Here is an 8,842-nt window from a genome sequence, read left to right as displayed (position 1 = left end):
TGTTGGTATTAGACCTTCCTTGAATTTCTGGTAGAATTCTATGCTGAATCCATCTGGACCTAGATTTTGGTTGGGAGACTATGGATAACTGTCTCTCTTTCCTTATGGGTTATAAGTGTATTTATGTTGTTTATCTGTACTTGTTTTAATTTTGGTATGCTGTATTCATCTAGAAAATTGAACATCTTAAAGTTTCCAGTTTTGTGGAGTACAAGTTTTTGAAATATGACCTGATGAGTCTCTGGATTTCCTCATTATCTCTTGTTATGTCCCCATTTTCCCTTCTGATTTTCTTAATTTGGATATTGTCTCTCTGTTTTTTGGGTAGTTTGGACAAGGGTTTGTCTGTTTTGTTGAATTTCTCAAAGAACCAACTCTTTGTCTTGTTGATTCTTTGCATTTTTTTCTCTCCTTCTATTTTATTGGTTTCAGCCTTCAATTTGAGGATTTCTTGCCATCTACTCCTTCTGGGTGAGTTTGCGTCTTTTTGTTCTAGCTCTTTCAGTTGCTCTGTTAATGCGCTACTGTAGGATTTTCCCAGCATCTTTATGTAGGCATTTAGTGCTATGAACTTGCCTCTCAGCATTGCTTTCATTGTGTCCCATGAGTTTGGGTGAGTTGTGTGGCCATTTTCATAAAATTTTAGGAAGTGTTTCTTTGTTCATGTCTTCCTTTACCCAGTGGTGGTTCAGTTGATCACTGTTCAATTTCCATGTTTGTGGGCTTTCTGAAATTAATGTTGCTGTTGAATTCTAACTTTAAGCTGTGGTGATCTGATGGAGTACAGGGGTTTACTCCATTTTTTTTTTTATCTGCTGAGGTTTGCTTTCTTGCTGAGTATGTGGTGGATTTTTGAGAAGGTTCAGGGAGGTGCTGAAACGAAAGTGTATCCTTTTGTGTTTGGGTGGAATGTTCTATAGATGTCTGTTAAGTCCATTTGAGTCATAACCTCTGTTAGTTCCATTGTTTCTCATTTAAGCTTCTGTCTAACAGATCTGTCCAGTGGTGAGAGTGGAATGTTGAAGTCTCCCAGTGTTAGTGTGTGGGACTTCGTTTGTGATATAAATTTTTACTAAAATTTTTCTTTTACAAATGCAGGAGCCCTTGTGTTTGGGGCATAGATGTTCAGAATTGAAACTTCTCTTGATGGATTTTTCCTGTGATGAATATAAAATGCCCTTCTTTATCTTTTTGATTGATTTTAGTTTGAAGTCTAGTTTATTTAGATATGAGCAGTGTTAGATATTAGGATATTAGGTTGTTTCTTAGGTCCATTTGATTAGAAAACATTTTCCCAACCCTTTACTCTGAGGTAATGTCTGTCTGTGAGTTTCAGGTGTGTTTGCTGTATGCAGCAGAAGGATGGATTCTGTTTTCGGGTCCAAAGCCTGTGTCTTTTTGTAAGTAAATCAAGACCATTTACACTAATGGATATTAATAACCTGTGATTGTTAGTTCCATTTACTTTTGTTTTTGTTGGTAGTGATGGCATTGTGTGCTCAGTTCCCTTCTTTGGTGTTTTCTGATGTAAGCTCATCTATTTCCTTTGTTCTTGTGGACATAGGTGATTTCGTGGGTTAGAGTTTTCCTTCTAATACTTTCTCTAGGGCGGGGTTTGTGGAAAGGTACTGTTTAAATTTGGTTGATCATGGAATATCTTCTTTCTCCAATGTAACATAAATAACACCCAAGGCCTCTTTCTGTGTTTTCCAGGCTTGGGGCTTAGACCATGAAGGAGCATTGTCTCAACCTCATACTCACATGGCCCAGCTGTCTAAAAGCACCAGGACACAGACTCCCATAGGTTGTGAGATCTGAATCCTTTACCCTTTGCCTTCTAGATCAAATATCCTTTCTTCAGCATACAATCTTCCCCCTTGCAGTGTGTGTGTGTGTTCATGAGGACAGTTTTAAACTCTGTGTATTAAATGCTTTGGGTTCTAACTTCCTATTGGATTCCGTATGAGAACCCTGTGGGCCATGGATGGGGAATGATCAGCATGTCCTTCCCCTAAGCTAGTCTCCTAGAAAGAACTGCATGAGGTATGATTAGTGAATGCGTGTGAAAGCAAGTACTCGAAGGAAACGCCCTGGCGTGTTTACATTATCTCTGTGACAAAGGAAATAGTTTTTCACCGGAGCAATACTTTTAATTCTCTCACATGACCAAAGGGGGTAAGTCATAAGTCCAGGTATCCTTCTTCATAGCACTTATATTTGCTTTAGCTGACTGTGAATTCTCCTCAGGTTTTCCTGTTTAGTAATCAGGTTTCTTGGGAGTAACAGTCGTTATAGAATTAATGTCTTTGTCTCTGCCTTAATATCTTTCCTCTGTGTGTGTGTGTGTGAGAGAGAGAGAGAGAGAGAGAGAGAGAGAGAGAGAGAGAGAGAGAGAGAGAGAGAGAGAGAGAGAGAGAGTCTGTGTACATGCACGTATGTATGTATGTGACTCTGGTATTTACTAGGGAATTTCTATGAATGACTTACAGCTTACAGGCTGGTGTTCAACTGGTCTTACAACAGCTGCCTATGGAGGAGAGGTTCAGGATCTGTCTGCTCGTCACTCCTAAAGGTTAGAGGTCTCAGCTGGTCTTCAGCATATAGTGAAATCCTGAAAAGGCTGGCTTTGATGAGAGTGAAGAAACGGTGAGGGCAAGCAGGTAAAGAGAGGCATCCCCCTTCTTCTCTGCCTTTCTTTAGGGAGCCAGCAGAAGGTGTGGCTCAGATTAATGGTGACTCTTCCTGCCTCTGAAGATAGGGATTAAAGTGTTGTTTCCCCAGCTCAGAGATTCAGATTAGAATTTAAAGTGGCCCACTTCAAATTTGTGATTGAGAAAAACTAACTTGTAGATGTGCCTGGTCCTTTTCATTTTAGTGAATTCCTGATGTAGTCAAGTTGAGGAAAACCTATCACATCAGGCTTTAGAAAGAAAACTGGGAAGGGTTTATTTGCACTACACTTGAACTCAGTATCCTTCCTTCCCTGGTTTTCTACTTGGGTCTGTAGAACACACTATGGTCCATAGAGACTTAACTCCACTGGCCATGGAGAACATCAGAAGCAGCGGTATGACCTCAATACCTAATCATTACAAGATCCTATTTCCAAATTAGGTTTACAATCCCCTTTACCGGCTTAAGACTTTAACATCTGACATGGGGAAGGGCCTAGGTCCTGCCCTAGCTGAAATGACAGACTTTAGAGTTCCCCCCCAAGGAGGGCCTCACCCTACCTGGGGAATGATGTGGGGATTGGGTGGGGGGCTGGGGGGGTGGAGGGACAAAGGAGTAGGGATGGGAGAGGTAGCTGGGATTGACATGTGAAGCATGTTTCTAATTTTCAAAAAAATTACAAAAAAAAAAGACTTCAACATCTGAAAGACACACTCCAAATAGCCCTCATATGTAGAGAGAAGCCTTTTCCTTGCCAGCTGCTTGGGGTTTTTCCCCCCCCCAGCACTGCCACATTGTAGTCCCCAAATAACACACAAGATGCTGTATTAATTATGAAGCTGTTGGCCTTGCTTGTTTCTTACTGGCTAGCTCTGACTTAAGTATTTAACCCATCTAAGTATTTCTGTTACCGGAGGGACATCTTACTTCTCTAGCGGGCTACATGATGACTCCCTTTGTTTCTCCTACCCAGAGTCCTCCTGGACTCCTAGTCCCACCTATCTTGCTTCCCTATTTGCCAAGAGTGCTTTATTGACATATACACAGGAATTCCCCATCACTCATGGAAATTAAGATTCAGGAAGGGGCACAGGAAGCACACTTAGGAGACCACAGTTCAGAACTCATAAATCTGTTCCAGTACGGGGAGGGACTTTGAATTCACCTTCACTAACATCCTCAAGCATTGAGAGGCCTCTGCCGGGCTTCTGACGGGAATTTTTCTCACTACATATGTGATTCCCTCTGTTTTGAGACCCCCAATTTAACTTTCCGAGGATTTTCCCCAGGTTGTTCACTTCAGGGGATTCATCTTTCTTCCCCACCATCCCGCCTTATTTCCCAGCAGCCTGTTTACATCATTGAGTATGAATCTTAAGGTGGAGAAGAGTCATTTCCTAGGCAATGTTTGGCAACATCCCATAAAGAACAGTGACAACTGCACGTTTCTTCCACCCCACACTGAACAACTCTACCATGTATTCCTTTACTTGATATAGTATGTTCTCTAAAATCATAAGCTAAGTAAATCCTACATCCTTTAAGACATCTATTACTTGATAGCAGTAATGAGGAACTAATAGTTAGAATGTGTACATTGAGTTGGAAGGAGGAATATAGGAAATTTAGTAAATTGAGACAAAAAATACTTAACATAATGCAGAAAGACAATAATAGGATATTTTGAAAAATGGAATAAGAAAAATAGGAATGAATAAACAAAGGCATGCATTTCATATGGCATTCTTTCGGGAATTGAATTATGGGCCACTTTAAATTCATTCTGAAAAAGTACAGATATTTGCTGATTGCTAGGTTTCGTGAAGCTGAGAAGTAACTAAGAGCAATTGCAATAGTCTATATTGTTGCTGGAGACGGTTGGACTATTTTAACCAATAACTCACTTGAAAAATTGGGACTGTAGCAGAAAACCAGAATTTGTCAAAACACAGAGATCAAATAATCATGGGGAGATGAGTTCTTGTGGGTATGCCTGAAATACAACCTCTACTACTAAGGGTCAAGACAGAGAATACTGAAACTTCTAAGTGCAGTAAAATGTTAAAAGATGTATGCAAAGAAGAAACGACATAACGTTATAATTAGACCCCACCAGCAGACAAATAGGGTTAGAAATTAACTGGGTCAATTGCCCTTACAAATGAGCAACAAATATTGGAAAACATGACATTGTTAGAAAAAACTCAAAAAAGGAATATTTCTGAGAAAGTAAAAAATATGATTCCTTATTTAATGTCATTAGGAAAAAGTGATGTATTTTTATAACCATGAGAGAAAACATTGACAGGTATTTAGAATGTTTGGAAGTTGTCAAAAATCCAATTATTCTACTTAAAGTAGGTAGGCTACAACAGCTCAACTATGCAAAACTACAAGAAGCTAAATATGTTTCAAAGGAAATTATTAACCCATGGAAGTTTCAAAGGAGTAAAGATTATTAGGGGAATATTTATGTTTTACATTTTAGGGTTACTATAAGTATATTTTAAAACCGCATTCAATTTGCAACATTTATTAGCATTCTGAGTAAATATGTACTTCATGACCTCTACATTTAGGAAAAAATAAGGGTGAGCATAAGTTAAGTTATAAATATTAAAATTTTGAGTATATCTTAACATATTTTCCAAATGAGGGAAAGATGACTGAGATTAAACTGTCTTCCTGTAAACTCTCTTCAGAGCACTAACAAAATCCCTGTTCCTCAGGCTATAGATGAAGGGATTCAGCATAGGTGTGATGACAGTGTACATTAGTGTGGCCATGATGCCATTGCTGGAAGAGTGTGCCACAGCTGAACCAAGATACTCCCAAATGCCTGTTCCATAAAATAAGCAGACAACAGTCAGGTGAGACCCACAAGTAGAGAAGACTTTATACTGTCCACCTGATGAAGAGATTTTCATAATAGAGGAAAAAATTTTACAGTAGGAAAAAACGATTCCTGAGACAGGTAGAAAACCAAATATAGCACCAACAAAATATGTCACTATGTTTTTAGTAAAAGCATCAGAACAGGAAATACTAAGAACCTGAGAAGGATGACAAAAGAAATTTCTATGCTATTGAAGTAGGTACATTGTAAGATAATCAAATTATGCATCTGGGAGCCAACAAAGCTAATAAAGTAAGATACCAAAACTAAGAAAACACAGAAGCAAGGTTTCATAATGACTGGATAATGCAGGGGGTGACAGATGGCCACATACCGGTCATAAGCCATGGCAGTCAGAAGCATGTCATCCATAACTAGAAACAGTATAAAAAGAGACATTTGTGTCAGGCAGCCTTCACAAGTGATGACTTCACTGTGTGTCCGCATGTTCAAAGTCATCTTTGGGACTGTGGTGGAGATAAAACAGATGTCAACAAAGGACAGGTTGCAGAGGAAGAAGTACATGGGGGTGTGGAGGTGGGAGTCATTAGTGACAGCCAGGATGATGAGCAGGTTCCCAAGGACAGTGACCAGGTACATGGACAGGAAGAGTCCAAAGAGGAAGGGATGCAGGTCTGGATCTTCTGAGAGACTCATGAGATGGAATTCTGAATCACATGTTATGTTCTGACTTTTTATAATCCTTGGTTGCCTTTTAAAATAGTTGAGAAGTAAACACAAATCAGGCTTTGAAGAATATATAGATAATTTCAGTTCAAGTATTTGTAAGTTAATGGTTCATGCTATGTTCAGAATATACAGTAATATTTCTGAGTCTCTGAAACTATGACTATGTTTTCATCTGTATCCAGCTGTTTCGCTAGACACACCTTTGGAGATAAAACACTGGGCAGATATTAGAAAGCTGCAAACCCTTAGTGTTAAAATTTCTGTGATCATAGTATAGTACAGACCTTCAAAATACAGATCTTATGTATTGTCATTTCCCTTTGATGAAACAGAAAACCAATTGAATTAATCTATAGGTACTGTATGTTGTCTGGTAAGCCAATCTCAGAAAGAAAACAAGATCACATGTTCTCCCACTTACGTGCATTACAGCCTACAATGTATATGTGTATAGATTTTAAAAAGTATAATTGTAGCTAAAAACTGTCATTCTAGAAAGGAAACCAAAATTGGAAAATAACATCTGAGTCGAAAGGATGGTGAGTGGGCAAAAGGACATGTGGCGTAGACAGCAACCGGGTATGGTCTGGAAAGCTGCAAAGGAGACAGAGGAGATGGAGGGAAGAAGACCCATTAAACATGATGCGTGTATCACAACGCTATTATATGCTGATTGGGAAATTAAAAAAATAATTTATGTTTTTGGTTATAAGGAAATGATACAACTCATTGGCCCTTGCTTTTTCCCCTCTACCTCATTTAACCAGTAAGTTTTTTAAAGACACTCTTTTGATTTACAGTCCACGTTGGCCAACTAGTACATATATCCAGAATTTAACACATTTTCTGTAAAGTGTCATTATGTTAAAACATGTTTTAAGTCCTTCAGTCAAATACTTATGCCTAGGTCAAACAGTTTAAGGAACAGACATTACCTATGGTGGACTTCATTGAGGCAGTGGGTTTTGTATTATCAAGAAATTATTTGAAAATGGTTTGTCTGTCTGTGACATACGAGTGAGGATTTCTAAATAAGACATGTTATCAGTAGAAGTTGCCTTGTGTTTAAGAGTACGTGACAACAGAAAGTTACTGGTAGCAATCAACATTTATTTTCTAGATTAATTGTAGTCATTGTACCTACCCATGTCCTTTCGTTCATGAGATGCAACAACATAACATGCCTGATATCTTAACAGTTGGGCTTTGTTAACAAAACAAGAAATGCATTTTAATAGTAATAGTTCCAATAAACTCCAATAGAGGAATATTGCTTTGGATTAGAGACACATTATTAATGCCTCAGTCCTGTACCAGAGATCTCCTACTGACTAGAGTATGTCTAAATTCTGGTTTTTTTCACCAGTAACAATAGAAGCCATTTTAATAGCATTGTAGTGAATAAGAGAAATATTGAATTTTATAAATAATGATCATTGCAGGAGATTTGAAAAATAAAAAATTCCATCACTATAAAAGTACTACCTTTATAGAGACCAGAGTTTAACTGAGCTAAAACCTGGAATGAAATGTAGTTTATTTAGGCCTGAGAACCCTCAAAGTTTTGTATTTGACCAGTTGTGATTTTCGGTATTAACCACTACCAACTGTAAAAGAAGCTTCTTTGATGATTTTTGGTAACTGAATTAATCCATGGATATTTAGGTAATCATATTATTCCAGCAAGTATTTAGGTTGTCAATTATCTAGCAGATGATCCTGCACTCATATTCACTGGCAGGACTAAGTAGACTGAGAAGATTTTCAAAATTAATGAAGTGGTTATGTGAATAAGATGAGTGTTTGAGAAGGAATTGAAGACTGGGGAGAGGGAATCAAATTGATCAAAACACATTAGAGGCAGGCACAAAACTTTCAATGGAAAAATAAAAAGAAAGTGTAGCTTAGAAATGAGTTTCAGATTTCTTGCATTGTTACCTGTCTCCTTTTGAGCTATTCAAAATTCTACTTTTGCAGTAACAGATGAATGTGGATGTGATTAGATCCTAGATGCCCAGGATATAAACACAATCGTGGACTATTAAAGTTCCATGAAATATTTCTGAAAAGAAGAAAGGAAAGAAAGAAAAGGATGGCTATGTTAAGCCACAGGGATTATGCACCTGTGAAGGATAATTTTGATGTTTATATTTTTTATTGTGAGTTTAGCCTGTAATGGCTGAGTCATCTCTCTGATGTTTAAAGCAGTTTATTTTGTATTATGGTATTCCCTCTTTTCTAATCATGTTAAAGGCTCTTCCTTATAATACAAAAATATTTCAAGTGTGTCTAATTACACTCAAAACTAAATTGCCATGCCTATTTCTAAAACATCCTCCATGGGTTGAAACGTTTAAGCAGATTTCCAGATATCTTAACTAGACATCAGAATATATGAGATGTATACTGTGAGTCTTGTTTAGTGTCTTACATATTAGTCTAGTCCAGAATTGATATTACGTCTCAGTTTGAGATGTTATATGCTGATACAATGATCTATAAGATGTGGAAAGCTGTATGGAGGTCTTACAGTGGTGAAAACAATTGTGTGTAATTGTAACCTTATTGTTCTTTTTGTGATGT

The 8,842-nt window shown here is 37.8% G+C and overlaps 1 pseudogene; it reads right to left on the bottom strand.

Annotated features, from left to right (window-relative positions):
- Positions 1-5,345: 5,345 nt before the first annotated feature.
- On the bottom strand, positions 5,346-6,349 carry LOC121136580 (annotated as a pseudogene).
- Positions 6,350-8,842: the final 2,493 nt, after the last annotated feature.

The sequence above is a fragment of the Mesocricetus auratus genome, unplaced genomic scaffold (genome assembly GCF_017639785.1).
Source record: "Mesocricetus auratus isolate SY011 unplaced genomic scaffold, BCM_Maur_2.0 Super-Scaffold_100676, whole genome shotgun sequence".
Classification (NCBI taxonomy): domain Eukaryota; kingdom Metazoa; phylum Chordata; class Mammalia; order Rodentia; family Cricetidae; genus Mesocricetus; species Mesocricetus auratus.
The sequence above is the reverse complement of the archived record's forward strand: the minus strand, read 5'-3'. Positions and strand labels throughout refer to the sequence as shown.